The sequence below is a fragment of the Carassius auratus genome, chromosome 31 (genome assembly GCF_003368295.1).
Source record: "Carassius auratus strain Wakin chromosome 31, ASM336829v1, whole genome shotgun sequence".
Classification (NCBI taxonomy): domain Eukaryota; kingdom Metazoa; phylum Chordata; class Actinopteri; order Cypriniformes; family Cyprinidae; genus Carassius; species Carassius auratus.
In genome coordinates, this window is record NC_039273.1 from 9905262 (window position 1) to 9923972 (window position 18711).

General features: G+C 36.9%; 1 protein-coding gene across 3 annotated transcripts in view; it reads right to left on the reverse strand.

The window, feature by feature from the left end:
- LOC113050501 (low-density lipoprotein receptor-related protein 8) overlaps window positions 1-18711 on the reverse strand; it is a 144490-nt gene that overhangs the window by 110136 nt on the left and 15643 nt on the right. The window lies entirely within an intron of this gene.

Here is an 18711-nt window from a genome sequence, read left to right on the forward strand (position 1 = left end):
ATGTCCGATGGGAAATACAGGTAACAGTTGTAAACACACAAATCTTTTCTAGCAGACCACGAAACATGAGTCCAATCCAAAGATAATCACATGGTATACTGTGTCGTCAGACAATTACATGGTCAAAAAAACTTCAATAATAACAATTGCTTGACCAAATGTATTTGTTGACTGACCACATGCTTTTGAGGCTTTTTCATCTTTTTCTGATGTAACATGGTGCTTTGATCAAGAGCACTCAAATCTATGCTTCCAGTCACATATCAGCAGGACTTTTCAAAAGAGGCAGCTGGGTCTATGAAGTCAAACATGGCCTATGGCGAAGCCCAGCTTTGTATCATCGTATTCAATGTAAAAAAATATATATATATATATATATATATATATATAAAATGCAATGTGTGTTATTTTTATTTTTTTATTTTCACAGGATTCTGGTCCCTTGACAAATCAGCATGGTCATTTGGCCATCATAATTTAAGCCCCAAACAAAAATGTTGTGCTTCATTAGATAATTTATGAATATAGATGAAGCATGAATTCAATGGTTCATAGCCCCAGTTACTAAGCTGAATATTTAAAGGGTCAGTTCATCCATAAATTAAGCTTATTGGAGTTATTTTAAAAATTGTCTTTGATCTTTCAAGCTGTTTGATGTCAATCGGCAGGTGTTGCACCGCTTCGGTACATGAGACGTTTGATAAAAAAAAAACTCATCCATTAAAAACAAAACAAAAAAAAGTGTCTCCTGTAGCGAACTGATGCGTTTCTGTAAGAAAAATATCCATATTCAAAATGTAATAATCACTTTAATTGCTCAGAAGTGACCCATGTGGAAACGCAACAGAGAGATCAAAACAAAACAATGGTCACTAATTAGAAGTACAAAACAAGGATTTATGAAGAAGAATATTAGTGGATTTCGATATAAGCCAAGAGGAGACTGGTTTTCCTTTACTAAAGTAAGGAAACCTTTGCTCACCGGTGCATGCGCAATGCTAACCTTATACGTCATTCCCCCAGAATTGCTGATTATTATGTTTTGAATATGTAAATTTTTCTTACAAAAACACATCGATTCGATTCGTAAGGCCTTTGCTCACCCCCCAGAGTTGTGTGAGACAATTTTTAATGGGTGCGCTTTTTATTAAACTTCTTATGAAGGGATGCAGTGCAACACCCACTGAGTGGCATCAAACAACTTGAAAGATCAAAGACAATTTTTAAAATAACTCTGACTGGATTCGTATGAAAGAAGAAAAGCATATACACCTAGAATGACTTCAAGGTGAGTAATTTATGGGCTAATTTTAATTTTTGGGTGGACTAACCCTTTAAATATGCAGATTCAAATTACTTCAAAAAAAACTTGCTCATTGTAATAATGTAAATCAAAAAGAATTATTAACTCATTTTAATCAACAAAAATAGAATCAGTTCCACTTCCACACCTATTAAATTACAGTCTTTTATAGTCCATTTACAAAACCAAAATCAGTGCTCAAGGACTAAAAATGACCCTGTTATCTCAGATAAAGATTCGTCTGCACTGTCAAATCAAAGGAAGTTCAACTGAATAAGACCAGCCCAAGAGCGATTTCCACAGGGAAAAAATTCATTCATTCTTATGGGTTGTTCTACTTCAGAGCACTTTACAGATCAAAGGCTTTGCTGCAAACGCATGTAAACACAGTTTAGCTGAGCTAATCGCTCTTTGCGTAACTTAGTTAAATCATCGCCCGCTTCATGTCTTCATAGGCGCGTTTTAATTGCATAATTTCTCCTGTGTCTGTGCTTTACAACACTCCCGGCTCTACCTCATTGATCGATCCCTCTGATTGTTAGAAACCGTGAGTGAAGACACTTGGGAAAGATACAATTTTTTAGGCCAAGCAGTCAGACAATGATAGTGCTGAAATCTCATTTCACGACTCACTGCCGTGTTTGCAAAGCCGGAGGCAATGATGCATTCTGGGGAGCAGTTTGGCTTTTGAGACCCATGCAGGTTGTCCAGGTGGACGTTAAAAGGTGGGGAGATAAGAACGTTAACAAATGACACCGGGGGCTAAGGTCACACTACACTGGGCTCAAGCTTCCCAGGTCTGCTCATTTGGGTGCTAATGGCTTATTGATCTGGAGCATTTCTTCTGAAGCAAGGCCGTGTAAACCCCGACGCTCAGCGGAGATCAGGCGAGCTGGACTTCTGCAGACACAGTTGTTCCTTCCAGTCCATTTTGTAGGATGTCGATCAATATGACTCCTTAAACTGCTTTAAAAAAAACTCATACATCTTATTTTGGGATTACTTTGAGAGCCTTTAAAGAAACAAACAAAAACGTCACTCCCATTAAAGTCTGGGTTGTTCATAGTGAGTTTTAGCCAAGACAAAGTCAGATTAGAGAGGTTTTAAAAGAGACTTAAACATCTGCAGCAAAAAGGTTATTCTGTTCATTTGTGCTGCAACACTATTGTTTCCTTTTAAAATAGGCATACATTAAGGATGCTTCCTAACTACATTAGTCAGTAAAACTTACAGTGTGAATAGAAACTATAGAAGCAACAGCAGCATCAAGGAGATTAATGGGTCTCAACTTCTCAGTCCCATAGTGCCGCTAATACAAAACTGCGTTGCTAAATTAGATGGAGGAACAACTGGCACCATTACTCAAAAGATAATTGCTCATTACATCATCAGAACTGGATTGCCCGCCAGGCAAAAATCATATTGACAGAAAGCCATTTGTGGTGGTGTGTTGATTTACCAAGTCTCTTGTCAGTGGATTTCATTTTAACACAGCTCATTCTTATTATTAATGGCCATGAAATGGTCTTTGTAATTGTTCCTTCGATGTCTTTGTTTTACATTCTCTTGTGAGCTCACTTGGGGTTGTCATGTAATATCTCATGCCTAGCACATGTATTGTGCCTTTCTCCATGCTTTATTGATCAGTGTCAGAAATGTATATTTTATAAAGGAGCAATATTTTCTTATTAGATTTTTTTTTTTTTTTGGTCACACTTTATTTTTAGGTCCCATTCTCACTATTAACTTACTATTAATAACAACTTTTGCCTCAATGAACTCAGAATTTCCTGCTTATTAATAGTAAGGTAGTTGTTAAGTTTAGGTATGGGGTTGGATTAATGGATCTAAAATATGGAGAAGACATTAATATGTGCTTTAGAAGTACTAATAAACAGCCAATTCTAGAAATATGCATTAAAGTTATTAATGAGAATTGGTATTACGCTCACAAAGGCTGTCTTTTATACCTGTGATGGCAATGCTGACTTTTAATCAGCCATTACTCCAGTCTTCAGGATTATTTAATACTTTCAATGAAGAGCATTTATTTGAAATATATGTTTTGTAATGTTAGAAATGTCTTTACTGTCACTGTAAATCACTGTATTCACAAATACTGTACTTGCTTTGAGCACCAATTCATCATATTAGAATGATTTTTTGCTTCTGAATATTTTGCCATTGCATGAATAAAGTGCATAAAAAAATACCCAAACAGAAAACAGTTCTTTTAAACTGTAATAATATTTAACCATATTAGATTTACTGTATTTTTGATTGAATAAATGCAGGCTTGGTGAACATAAAAGAAAAAACACACACACACACACACAGTGTACACTCTTCATTAATTATATGTAATAAATTCTGAATCTGAAAAATAATGTTACCAAAAACAAAAATAGCTGAAAATAAGTATATGCCCCTATATTTCAAATATCTGGGGCATTTTCAATACTGAAGAAATGCGATGCAAATTTTGAAGAAAATAATAGGTGTGTGCAACCATTTAATCACCTCATTAAGACGCACAGCAAAAGCACTCTAAAGTAATTAATTTCTCTTTTTTTTAATAAGGATATCATGCATACTGCCTTGTCAAACAAAAACTGTGCCACTCATCTGCAGAAAGTTTCTTAGGAATTTTTTACCTTTGACAATACACAAATTTACATTTGTTCATTTAGCAGATGAGTTATTCCGTGAATGTAAAGCGCACACAATAAGTGCCTTATTGCGGCTATGGGACGCAGGAGGAAATGAACAGGCAAGATGCTATCGAGTGTCTCTTTCCAATAACAAATTGCTTGTGCACACATTTTATTTTTCTCTCCATATTTGTGACAAGGGTGGGCGAGGCATGCCCCACAAGAGTGGGCTTCCTGGTGTCTACCATTTGCTCACTGATTACTTTGGTGGGGGAGGGGAGGTGGAGAACAACAATCTGTGCACAAATCTCGGCACTGCCAAAAAACAAGACACTGGTGGAATGAAGTCTATACACGTGCCCATCCGTCTCCTTTCATCTCCCATCGTACTCAGCAGGTGGACATCTCTGGCAACAATGCACAGAGACTAATGTCATCAATGGGGCTGTGCATGTTCTAAATCAAAGATGAAGCATTACATACACCTTGTTTTGCTTGAAAGGTAGAAAGACTGCAATTAACTAACACTTATTAATGACAAAACATTTTACTAGAGTAAACAAAAGGAAAAAAGGGTACACAGAATGATGATGTAGAACAACAGAGAGACAGAAAACAGAGACATGACAGAATAAAGGAATTACATATAGAATGATATATAGATATAAAAATAGAATGATGTATAAAACAAGAAATAGAATTCTACTACACATAAAATGACAGATACATATATCGACATATTACAACAAATATATTCTAGACAACAGGCTTTATATAGAATTATATATAGAAAAATAATTAAAACAATAGATAGAAAGAATAGTAGATAAAAGGACACACACAACAATAGACAGATATTCTAGCTATGGTTTAAAAAAAACAGACATAACAATAGACATTTCTAGATATTACAGACAGACAAAGCAATAGATATTCAAGATACCATACAGACAGACAGAACACAGATGCACAAAAAGACAGTCAAAAGGATAGACAGAATGATATGGATATTCTAGATATCATAGACAGAAATATTATAGGTATTCTTGATCTTGTAGACCAGTGGTTCCGAATTACTTTCCTATAGGCCCCCCAGCACGGCAGGTTTTCCATGTCTCCTTAATCAAACACAACTGATTCAGATAATCAGCTCTTTAGTAGAGACTCCAAGACCTCAAATGGGTGTGTCAGACAAAGGAGAAATGCAAAATGTGCAGTGTTGAGGGGCCTCCAGGAACGAGGTTGAGAACCACTGTCGTAGACAGACAGAATTTGATAGATTTTCTAGATATTGTACATTGACAGAATGGTAGATATTCTAGATATTGTAGATGTTTTAGATCATAGGATATTTTCCCTCTGAGTTCAGGCTGACATTAATCTGCATCCATGGGTCTCTCAGATTGTCCATTTTTATACATGCATTGCCCCACTAAGCTCCTGTATTCCAGTGGGCTGTTAATCCCCCCGCCTCTAATGTATGAATAGTGGGTAATTTATTTAAACCAAGCTGGATCCAGTATTTAAGCCAAAGTAACTAAGCAACAATGACTGAGCTGGGCTGGGCTTTGAGGACACAGACTTCAGGAGCACATGGTTGGTGGTCTGGTGGAAACTAATGGGACCCTTTAAGTACAGTTAGAGTCGTGTGGTGCTGATTGAAGGTAGCAGGAAAGATGGCAAGGATTTGACGGAGGATAAAGCCACAGCACATGATACAAATGGTAGGAATGGGAAAAGATTCCACCCACTATCCCGCTCCAACACATGGGAATTATACAACTCTCTTCACTACCACAATACTTTATTATGCTTATTCCAAGAAGCATTGTGCACTTTAGTGCAGAATTTTGCAATGGTTTGGCTGTACAGATTTGGGATTTCTTAGACTTGTTGAGACTTACTTGCATCACATCTTCATTCCACAAGCCTGGCACTTGCTCCAGCTGGCCTCCTCATGCTCCTGGCTAGCAGCACGTCTCCTGCCCGGCCACATGTGCAATGTCAGGACTGCAAACACAATTGCAGGGTGCCGAGTGGCCCAGCCAGGCTGTTCAGCCCAGACTGATCTTTGTACTATTAAGGCCTTCTGGCAAAGGACAGTCATCTTGTTTACCCAAGTCTGACAGCACAGAAAAGTCCATCAGTCCAAAGAGGTCTGACAGCACAGAAATTCACAAAGGTCAAAACTTCCTGGTTAATCCCAGCTGCAACTCTTATGTTTCCACAGTGACTGAACATGGTACCATAAAATAATAGTTCACCCAAAATGTAAAAGAAATCCTGAATTTACTCAGACCATTCAATATGTACAGCAGGTGAGTTTTGGAGAAATGTAACATTACATCACTTGCATCCCAATGGATCCTCTGCAGTGAATGGGTGCCATCAGAATGAGAGTCCAAACAGCTGATAAAAACACAATAATAGTAACACATGTGCTACTTAACTTGACTCCAGTCCATCAATTAACGTTTTGTGAAGTGAAGAGCTTCATGTTTGTAATAAACAATCCCATTTTTAACTTTAAATAATTGCTTGCGGCTAAAATATATATCCTGTATCAATAATATTTCACTGAAATGTTGTCTTGCCTGAATCAGGAGAGAAATATGCAAAGATCAAGTACTGTTTACAGACAAAAACAGTCTGAAACGGTTTTAAACAAATATGTCTGTGGATTTTGGTGTGAGAGGACAACACTGAATAGACTTTTATTTAATATAATTATGGACTGGTATTTAGGCCAGAGGCAACGGTTTTAATTAAAACATCTTTGTGGATTTGTTTCTTTCAAACATGCAGCTTTTCACTTCACAAGATGTAAATTGTTGGGCTGGAGTTGTATGGATTATAGTGATGTTTTTATCAGCAGAACTCCCACTTTGTGATGCTGCTACATTTCTCCAAATCTCTTCTGATGAAGAAACAAAGGTAGTTTGTCTCAGTCAAAAAGAAAGACAATTATCAGGTAGCACTATTTATTTATTTATTTTCATTGCAAGTTTAGGTCTGCAGCTCCTCAACCAGTAATAACTGTGATATTAATCATGGAATTCTCCAGACAACGTTACTCTTGAAATATGCAATATCCCATGTGGCACTTAGACTTGCAAAATAAAGCCACTTTCTATTTCACATAATACAAAAATATAGATTTTTTTAGGCTTGCTAAAAAGCAATTTCCAAATAACAAGGAATATTATGAGGGAAACTGATCTTGATGATAGACTGGGCACATATTCTGAAATTGTTTACATGCTAGACATATTAATTTCCTCTTGTAGGACTGCACTTCTGTCAGCATTAATACCAATAGTTTTAAGCAGTCAAAGTTTTGAGTTTATTCCAGTACTGCTTCTATACATTATGTATAACAGGTACCACTTGTAGATACACAGATATGCCATCATCTCTGACAACCATCCCATCAAGCACTTTCCTCTATTATAAATCTAAATTAAGAAATTATTCCTCTGTCCAATTATGTAAGTCCTTGATGTAAGTCACATATTTTCATATACATCTTCTCTGTTGTTTAAGATCTGGACATCTCAACATTTAAACCAAATATTTCAACAGTGGGCATTTTTCCAGTGAACCATCTCTATTTATTTTCTGCAGTCGTATAGAAATGTATCAACTAATATAATCTAATCTGATATATTCATCTATCCATTCCATCCATTCCATCCACCCTTCATTCTTTTTCTTTTCTTATTCAGTAACCCACTTACAAACACACACACAAACACACACACTCACACACCAGCCAACCTAAAAGCAAACTTTCATCACTGTAGTCTGGGAACCTTGGAGACAGCAAACATCTGATAGGGGGAGGCTCAGAGGAAGCGCACTGCAGTCTGTGAACCCCATTTGACAGAATTTCACAGAGCCAACCTCATACTCACCACTCCAGCTAAAAAAATAAAATAAAAAAAACCTTCTCCAAAAAGAACACACAAACCCTTACTCAACCTCTCTAGGCTATTTTACCAAAAATAAATCCCTTCACTTTGAAAAACAAAAGCCCGCACCTTGTGAGCCAAGTGGAAACCGGTGTGTCATCAGAGTATTAGAGAACAACAGTGATTCTGCAATTAGATTAGCATTAGATCTCTACAAGCAAATATTACTAGATTATGCGACTTCAATTAAAAATACACAAAGACCTCTTGAGTTCTCAGAAGGTCAGACTGTCCCCAGCTGCCTCAAAAACCAGACATGTGAAAGTGCAAGGATGGTTTAGTCATGTGACGCACATTGTACCAACAGATATCAATGTTTATACTGGTATTGTGCCAGTTAAGTGTTGTTCAGTTTTCCGACGTTTCAGTATGGATGAGAAACTTTAGAAAAATGCTTGACAACGCTAATGTGGACGGAGAGCATTTTAAAATGAAAATGCCTTTTTTAAATGCATCCGGATTAATTTAGACGTAGCCTTCAAGCAACTTCAGTATCCCACTAAAATAACTCAAGTTATATTTTGCTTGAATTATTAGGTAAAAATGTTGTGAATTTGCATTTGTAGGTGCTGTAGAATGCAGCACAAATTAGATGAATGACACATATCTTGCATAATGTGCAACCCAGTAACTGCAAGAGAAATGCCATCTGGATAGATGATGATAGTCGTAAAAAAAAAAAAAAAATGTTTGGGATTACATTATTCTGGTAAGCAGATCAAACTCACCTAACTTAAACTAATCCTTCAATATAAGGGAGAGAAAGAAATGTTCCACAGTCACCTCATTCCACGTGATGTGGAGATTACAACAGCAGATGCATGTTCGTCACTGACTCGTTGATTATTATTTCGCTTCATTTCTTTACATCTCTTCTCTCAATAAGAAAGATACACATGAATGGTTCCATTCTTCTATCCCCTAGGATTATTTTAAAGAAAAAAAGGTTAATTCTAGCTTTATAGGAACAATAGCTTGTGCTATTGCATACATTAATATGTAATATTATTTATGTATACATTTGTATACAAACTATTTTGAAGTTAAAACAAAATGTATTCCTGTAAAGCTGATTTTTTTTAGCAGCCATTACTCACCATTAGTGTCACATGATCTTTAAGAAAACATTCTAATATGCTAATTGGCACTCAAGAATATTATTATCAATGTAAAAAACACATGTGCTACTTAATATTTTTTGGTGCAAATGGTGATAATTTTTTAGGATTCTTTGATTAAAAGAAAGTTATTTTTGCATCCATTCTACTCTCATGTGTCCAATTGTGCCTTGATTTTATGGAACTGTTTTTTAGAAAATGCTTTTAATACAGCATATTGCATTAAACTGTCTGTACTACACCTTAAGGCAAACCATAAATAGCTAATAATACGACACCTATATAAACAATGACTATCACTCTGACAAACTGGAAAATGACTACACTACATTACACATTCTTTCTACTAACATGAACAACCTGTCAAATAAAACTCAAGAGACACCTCAAAAATGGATCCTTCATCTCAAATATTCCCAAACCCCTAGTTACTTACTCCGTGGTGGTCAAGCATTAAGGTAAATTGGTAGTCTCATGGCTAATCTCGGTATCTCTAAAGATAAAGCATTCCCCTTGATTAATTATCCCTCATAAAGTTATGATTAACCCAAAGAGCTGCTCAGCCCATATGTCACTGATCAACCAGAGGAGATCAAGATGATGACGGCAGACTTAAAGAACAGACGAAAAACAAAAGTGAATTCTAAAATAAACATCTACTGCTCCTGATAAAATAATCTTTTCACATTTCAATCCTTAGTGTTAATGTGGCTCTTTGGTTAATTCTGTAGTTGTGGAAACTGGCTTAGGTTGTCTGCTTCAACGACATCCAATATTTAAAGATGCATGCCGTGGATTGGAAAGCCTGTTTAACATGTGCCTGAGCACAGATCAGAAGGCCAAAGCTGGAGTATTGGGCTCAGCTGAGACAGCTAAGGATATCACATCTTGAAGATGGGTTCCAGGACCTGTGGGCCAAGGAAAAGTAAGGCAAACAGGATTGGCCAATGCAGCCAGGCAGTCAGCAATCAGATCAGATCAGGGAACCCAAGCTATCTGGTAAACTGGTGCGACAGACAAACATCCGTCACATATCGACATTTCACCTTTCCTTTTGGTCTGCGGGTCCACTTGAGATATCTACCAGAAAGCAAATATGATCGAGCAGAGGGGGGTTGGGACCTGCTGTACCACCTCAACCCTCCCCCACCTTCCCTATTCCCTCATTTCATAGGCAATAACTCATTACGGCACACTGCGCATCCATAATTGGAGCGGAAAGAAAAGGAATAAGGGTTTGACACTTAATTTGACCTGCTTTGTATTTCCCTCATATCGTTGGAATCTGCATAGCTTTCATTACAGATCTATTCAGGACTTGTATACGAGATCATCATGGCTCCCAAGCTGCCAGTTAAGGTGACTAACACTGAGAGAAGGTTGCTGTATACCCATTGCTCCTTTGCAGAGTGTTCAATCACTAGGTGGATGCCCAGTTAATTCTGGGCTTCATGGATATATTTGTAAGCTGAAACTCTCAGTGCTGGTGCTACCAAACCAGCTTAGTCAAAACCCCTCACCTAGAAGAGCTTTTTCTGCTCATGAAGGGTCACCACTAGTGATGGAACACATTATAACAGTAAATTAAAGCCCTCAAAAATGCGATTCATTCGGGAGAAGAATAATAATAATAATAATAATAATAAACAAAGCAGATACAAGAGGGTCCTCGCACCTCGGTGCTCGGGCCCTAATTACAACATTGGCAGCAGTCACAAAAACAGATAAACACATAGATAGTTCTTGATTTAATCCATTAAACACAATAAAAAGAGAAACATAATAGAAAAATCTGGGATTAGTACATCTCACTGTAAAACCAAATACTGCCTTTAACTAATTAATAAGTAATCATGACTAAACATTACTTAAAATTTTACGTTTTGGACCCATAAATCAAGTTTAACTTATTTACTTACAAAATACGTCAATTCAAGATTTCAAGTGTTGTGAACTCAAAACTGATTGGCTGTGCCCGCAATTCTGCCTGGCAACAAAGAGAACTAATGGACTGATTGGTAGATAATTACTAAAGGCGAGTCACTCTTCATGATGCTGATTTATGTTATTTTTAGGAGCTGAATATTTTCGTTCTTTACGTTTATTTATAAAGATATTATTTATAATGTTTTATTAGATAATATCTTATCAGAATTTAATTTCTTTTTTTATTTCTAAGTTGATTTTACTTATATGTAAGTGCACATGAAATGAACACCATGTTAAGTGGACTTCATTTTTTTTTAAGTACAATATGTGAACAAATAATCAAGTGAACTTTAAATTTTAAGTAGTGTACAAGAACAAAAAGTTAAATGGACTCAAAAACAAAATGCATTAAAAAAAACTAAACAAAAGCAAACACCAAGGACAAAACTATCAGCCATTCAGCAATCAGTTATCGGCAAAAAAACAAAAAACAAAAGCAAAGCAAAGTCCAAAAAAATACAAAACATACAAAAAGGAATAAAATCTGTGGGAAATTAGCGCCAAAGTTGGTGTATTTACTACTGGCAGTGCCAGTTGTATGCCAGCTGCAGTTGGCTCTCGGTTGGTTGGGGGGTCTAACAGTGAGACAGCTGGTGAAGTCCCATGTAATGGCATTTCCACAGTGAGACAAATGTCACTCCAGCCTGTTCCTGTGAGCCCCACATGCCATAATGGCTGTCTTCTCATCCCACAAAACCCCTTCACATCTCCATCCACCTCTAAACACCCCCACATATCTCATACAATCTTGACAGCAGTGACACCATGGAAAGGGAGATGCTGAGGTCACAAGGAAGCTTGGGAGGCACATAGGAAGCTGACAGACTGCCAACCTCATCCACATGCAACAAGCGGCTCAGCACACAATATAACCCTGGAGAGAAGAGTGCCAACCTAATCCAAGACACACAGCTCTAATACATTCTCTTTACACCAGTCTGCACTAACTACAGCCAGACCAAGATTTACATTTCGACCAAGACATTTGAAGTGTTACAAACTGGGACACAGAAAGATTCACCAAGCTCAAAAAGTCTAAATCAAATCATCAGGGATAGTTCAACTTAAAACTAGAATTTATTTATACTGATGCGGTTTCAAACCAGCACCTGTACTTTCTGTTTTCTGTGGAAAACTAAAATAAGATATTCTAAAATATTATTTTATATAAACAAATATTATGTATTTATATAAAACTAATAATAAAATTATTATTATTATTATTATTATTATAAAAATTGGCTTGATAATAACACTTACCTTGCAATATTGACACTGTTATTTAACTGAATTTAATCAAAATTGAATTGACTTGAGCTGAATAAATTACACTATTGTCTTCTTTAAAGCTGCTCATAGCTGAAATTAGTTTGTTTCATAAATTGATTAACTTAGCAACAGTGACACAGGTATTGAACCGAACTAAAATAACACTGAACTAAGCTGAGCTGAATAATGACACTAATATATTATTTAGGTCTGCATTACATCTGAAATTGAACGCATTTCATAATTGATTAATTTTACAAAAATAACACAATTATTTTCCACTATATAGCACTGTATAAATATAGCTGACTTAACTTGAGGATCATAAATCATCATTTTTGGAAGAATTACCCCTTTAACTAGACCAGCCTGAAAATTTTTTTTATTTTAGCAATATCATGAACGAAAGAAGCTAAATTTATGATACCATTTTATTTATTTATTTAAATAATTTTAGTCATTTTAAATTGAGGCTTTGACATACTGAAACTTTATTTACATACATATCACCCACATTGAAAGTAGCTGCCAGAGGCATTTCAAAGATGACCACCAAGTAAACATACTTGCCTTTGACGGTGCACAGAATAACATCAATATGAAACCGTAATGAAATGTATTGTTTACAACAAAATTCAGCTAGAGGTGATTAGGTTTAATCACTCTACCTCAAAAAGGAACCACATATTTTCCAGGATTACGGTACGAATCCCAGAGAACTCTGGCTCAATGTGTATAAAGGCCTCCACTTGACCGCATGTACACTGTCATGTAAATTAGGAACAAAGGTAAGAGTCTTTAGAACTGGTCTTTTTTGCCATAGCTTTTTTTTGTATTAGACCTTTCATAAAGAGAAATGCTAAAGCTTTAATGAAGAGACTTCTATAAACATGATCCAGTCAGATCCACCGCTCGAAGTCTGTTGGTCAGTGTATAACTGCAATTGTTTTCTTGTCATTCTTATTCCTCTGGCTTTTGAAAATTCACTCCCCATTTACACGAAAGTGTTCCTCTGCAACTCATTCCTCATGGATTCTAATAATTTCCTGTCCTGTGGCCCACAACTTATTAGACATAATGGTGTTGTGTGTGTGTATTAGGATGCAGGAGGAATTGCACCGCTTCAGTCTTTGAATAATCACCCTCAGTGGAGCAACAAAAGGCTGTAGCTCTTCTGGAAAAACAAATAGGGCTCATCAAAAACCAAACAGAAAACTTCTACGGCACTGGGTTAATGTGAATAGATAAATTGTCAAAGGATAAGGAAAGAATATGCAATGCCTCATAAAGCCTGCTTAGCTGAAGTCATTGGCAAGTATTAATCTGAGACTCAGAAATCTGTTCATGTTGGGTCACAAGCACTTGAAGTAGAAAATGTTTTTTAAGGAGAAAATAAAAGTTTTTATTTTTGGTTTCAAAAGGACTTATTGCGCACAAACCCTGCTAATTTATAAGACTGTTGCAGCCTCACATGAGAGTTGAACTGGCTCAAACGATTGTGACCGTTTTCCACAAGCACCCAAAGCTACAGATATCAGTTATCTATAATGAGAAAGCCTGGCCATAAATCTAGGGTTTCACAGACAAAATAGGAGCGTAGTGGTGCAACAATGGAAACCCAGTGGGCGATACACAGATAGAGAACCAAGCATACTGAATATCAGAATTTACCCACTATATAATGCCTGTATTTTCACAATGTCATTTTTTTTCACATAGTAACAAAAGTACTGACAACACCATTGGATAATAATGAAAATAATGAAATTATATTGTATTATAATACAAAATATGTAGAAATAAGGCTGATAGTCCTTAATGTCTTTACAGATTTACAGCTCTCAAAATAAGGGTATTTTAGTTCCACATCTTAAGTGAAACAATGTTACGGAAATTATTCCTCACCCTCAAGTCATCCTCTGATCTATCATTAGTTTTTTCACGATCATTATCCTTTCTCCGCTTAGTCATGCAAAATAAATATAGCAGATTTGCTATTCTTTATTAATGTGCCATAACAGAAAATGAAATTGAAAGTCACTGCCCTCTGGAGTAAATGGTTAGGGCTAAACGGTGCTAAAAAGCTGCTCTATCGCAACTGGCATCAAACTGTGCTTTTCTAACCGTGCTAACACTTCTCTGATCTAGCCGAAGGCATGGACTTTATTAATGTCTGTTAATGATCTGCAACAAACTTTCAGCCAGAGGGTTGAACCTCAGTGGCGCCAGTCAGCACAGAGAGAGTCATTGAGTATCCATTATGAATGAGGACATCCTGACTTTGGGAATTGGGGGGCTGTACAGTACATGTCTCATGAGAAACAGTTAGCAGGATGTGCACTGGAGGGAGAACACAGCATCACCTTCTGTTCTGTGCTAATACAGGCATCGCAGAGCCAAAAACACATCTGAGCTGCCAGGGCTGCACAATTAATAAAATTTATAATCGCGAATACAATTATGGATGCCACAATTATGTAATCGTTCAAAGTGGCAATTAATCGTTTAAAGTCCACTTATGTTATTCTGTGTGCTTAAGATGTTTTTTTTTTTCCTTTCTGTATGTTATCTAAAGGGTTTTTTCCATTGCTTTATTTCTAGTTTACCATTCATATTTTTTTTTACTTTTTTTATAATTTAAAGAAGAAACCAATCCAATGTACAGTTGACATTTGAGACTTAATACTATAGAAAAGCACTAAAGGTTTTTCAGTTAGAGTACTTTCAGCCTGATTATTTTCACATAAAAATACATCATGCATTTGCATCAAACAATGACATAAACATTGTTCAGTGTAAATTGTGATAATCGTATTTAATAATCGCAATTACAATTTCAAGGGAATAATCGTCAATTATGATTTTTGTCATATTCGTGCAGCCCTACAAGCTTCTACTTCCTACTTTCAAGACTGTTTAAATGTGCTCCTCAAGCAATGCTGAGTTAATTATTCCAGCCTTCCTCACATCATGTTTCACTATGCACACAAACAAAAAGAAACTCTCACACACCTACTGTGTGCAGCTATGACAAAACACAGCTATGACAGATACATGGAAAGATAGGTAGACAAAACAACAGACCACACACATGAAAGGCAGACAGGACAGTCAGATCCAAAAAAAAGAACAGACAACAGAAAACAATTAAGCACAACAAATGGAACAAACCTACTTAAGACAGACACATACAACGAACATACAAAAGTCTGACAGACAGATAGACAAAACAAACAACCAACAAAGACAGAGAGACAAAACACACAGAATGACTAAACAACAGGGAACAGCAGAAAAACAGATAGACAAACATAAAAAGACTGACCAAATAAATGAATGGTAGACAGACAGCCAGACAGACAGAATGAACAAGCAAACAACAGATACAAGAGACAAAGTGAACAAACAGTAGACGGATAGAAAGAACAATCAATGAACAAACATCAGACAATAACAGAGAGTGAACAAAAAATGGACAGACAGAACAAACAAATGATAGGCAGACAGATTCAATGAATTACAGAATAAAAGATAGAACCACCAAAATACAAAATGAGAGTGAACAATCAGTCAAACAAACAACAGACAAACCACAAATGAAAAAAGATAGAAAAACAGAATGAATGAAACATGAAAATGAAAGTGAACAATTGGTTGTTCAAACAGACAGCAAGAAAGAACAACGGAGAGAATGAAAGACAGACAGGCAGCAAAGAAATGACTTTGCCAATTTAAAACTAAACTCAAATCCTCAATGTCACACTGATCACATTCAGACACACAGTATAAATAAATTAGCCTTAAAGACTTGGGATGTTCATTAACTCAGGATTCATTCAGCTGATGACATGGGGGCTGAGGAGACATAATAAGGCCGTTCGTGACACATCGATCCAGCACAGTGAGGCAAGGATGGCACAAAGGAGCCTCTGCAAGATTACTCCGTAATGAGTGTGTGATCAAACTGAGAGAGACAAAGAGGGAAGGAAAGTCAGAGCATGGAGGATAACAGGCGAGGTGGTTCAGGAGGTTGGCTGTTTGTCTTGTCTGGTTATGGTGACATGCATGGATGAGTCAAACACAATCTTCTAAGCGATGAAGCCACAGGTTCAGCCACTGCTTTGTCTGGCAGTGTTCACACCTATATCTGCCAAGTACTGGAATGAGAGTGTGAGAGGATGAGTGAGAAGAGAGCGTATGAGTCTGAATGCAAACTGGACCACAGAGACCCCTTGGAACTGATCTGGCAATAAGACTGACATTTATAGAGCTGGCAATGTGGGGAAAAACTTTAATTGAGGCAAATGAAATCAAGACCCTGGTGAACATAGGAGCCCCATGCAACTGTATGCAACCACACCTTCTGAAAGTCCAGCACATACAATGACGATTTAACAGCACAGCTAAAAAATGACTGTGATTTAGCAGTTTAAAAAAACAAAAAAACAAAAAAAAAAACAATGACATTTTTAAATAAATAATAAACATAAAAACAATTCCTCTGACCCCATGAGAACTGGTTTGGAGAATGGATGGCTGGATATAATAAACTATATTTAAATATTGGAATGAAGCCTAATCACTTGCATTCTCCCCCTTTATGATTAATAAAACCCTGGGCACCTACCCAGAGTCTTGTCCTTTAACTCGTCTACAGACTCCACCCAGAGCAGAAAACAGCAGCCAAATGATCGGCTAATACTCTCAATCCTCTAAGAGAGACAAGATATAGGGTATAAATGGGTAATTGGCAACTAATCACTATAGAACCGGGATTACTAGGCATTACATGTTGGACAAAAGCCTTTGCTTACTATGTGTGTTATGGATGTACAAAGAAATCCACAAAGCCATAAAGCTTTTGTATACCTGCAACACTGTGATGACTATGAAGAACTATAGAACTACTGTTAAATAACCCTTGTTTTTCGACTTTTCTTATGCTTACAGCCCTCGCTTGTGTAGGTAAAACACATTGTATGAGCCTGAACAGTAATTGTTTGCTACATTTCTCTGCTGTGGTCAGCAGTGCAGCACCTCTCAACTGAAAGCAGCAGGACATCAGGCCTGAGATTTATGAGTGCAACTCTATGCTTTCTAATCACACAGGATGCCAAACGCACATAATCTCTCACTCACTCTCTCTTTTCTCTCTCTCTCTCACACACACACACACACACACACACACAGACACACGTCTCTTGAGATGGGGAAATAGCTGATTAAACCAACTGTGTGCTGAATGGGAATGTTTCGGTCTCTTCTTCACAGTATGACAGATGGGCAAGTGAGTAAAGAAGAAAGAGGCGATGTGTGGGCAGTGCATGAGAAAAAGTCTCAATACAACTTGCCAAAAACACACTATATCAGCCAATATCTCAATACAATGTGCTTTCAGTATCTGAATTATGTTCCTTTTTAGTAGGTTGTTTCATTAAAAAACAAAAATAAAGAAGGAGACTAAATGGTTAAGCCCGGGACCCACCAATCTGATGATCAGCACTCGTTTGCTCTCGTCGGGCTCACATTGGCGGCAGTTTGCCCGATTCAACGTCGGCGTCGATCATTCTAATACACAAATGTTTTTATAACAGCATGAGTCGCTTAAAAGGATTAACTTAAAGTTATTAACGTTACTGATATTCAAAATGGTAAGCAAGCGCTGCTTGTTTACAAAACCCTGTTTTGATTGTTTAATACCATATACCATGATATTTTATGAGACGATTATCATACCGCGAAAATCTCATACCGTTACAACCCTAATCAGGACATCCCTAATTTATGGCTGCTGATATGAACAGCTCGTTCCTCTCAGGCATGTTCCTCTCATATCCGCTGTAATCTGTATGGTGTGTTCCAGCGTAGCTTTTTGGTCCGATGCTTCTGACGTTGCTGACGCGAGGCAACAACCATTGGCTTTCGCACTAGTTCTTTGAAGTTGGCTTGGTGTGACCTGGCCTTTACAGTTAACAGTCTTCATGTAAGCTCACTATCATTTATACTGCTAGTTCTTTGAAGTTGGCTTGGTGTGACCTGGCCTTTACAGTTAACAGTTAGCAGTCTTCATGTAAGCTCACTATCATTTATACTTACTTTTATATTTATTTATTTAGCAGATGCTTTTATCTTAATTGACAGAATGGATTAACCTATTTGAGAAAACAATACAGGCAGTGCTACCGATGACAAATTAATAATAATAATAATAATAACCTATAAATAATAATGATTCAAGTGACAGCAGTCAAGTAATGTTGATAAGTATGCTATCTGTCACGATCATCAGCTATCAGCCCGTGAACTCCAATAGAGGGCACTCCACTCAGGACTCTGGAATTCTTGTATTTCCATTCCCAACTCAATTTCCCATAATCCCGTGCTTGGGGCTAATAACCACCAGTTGTTCC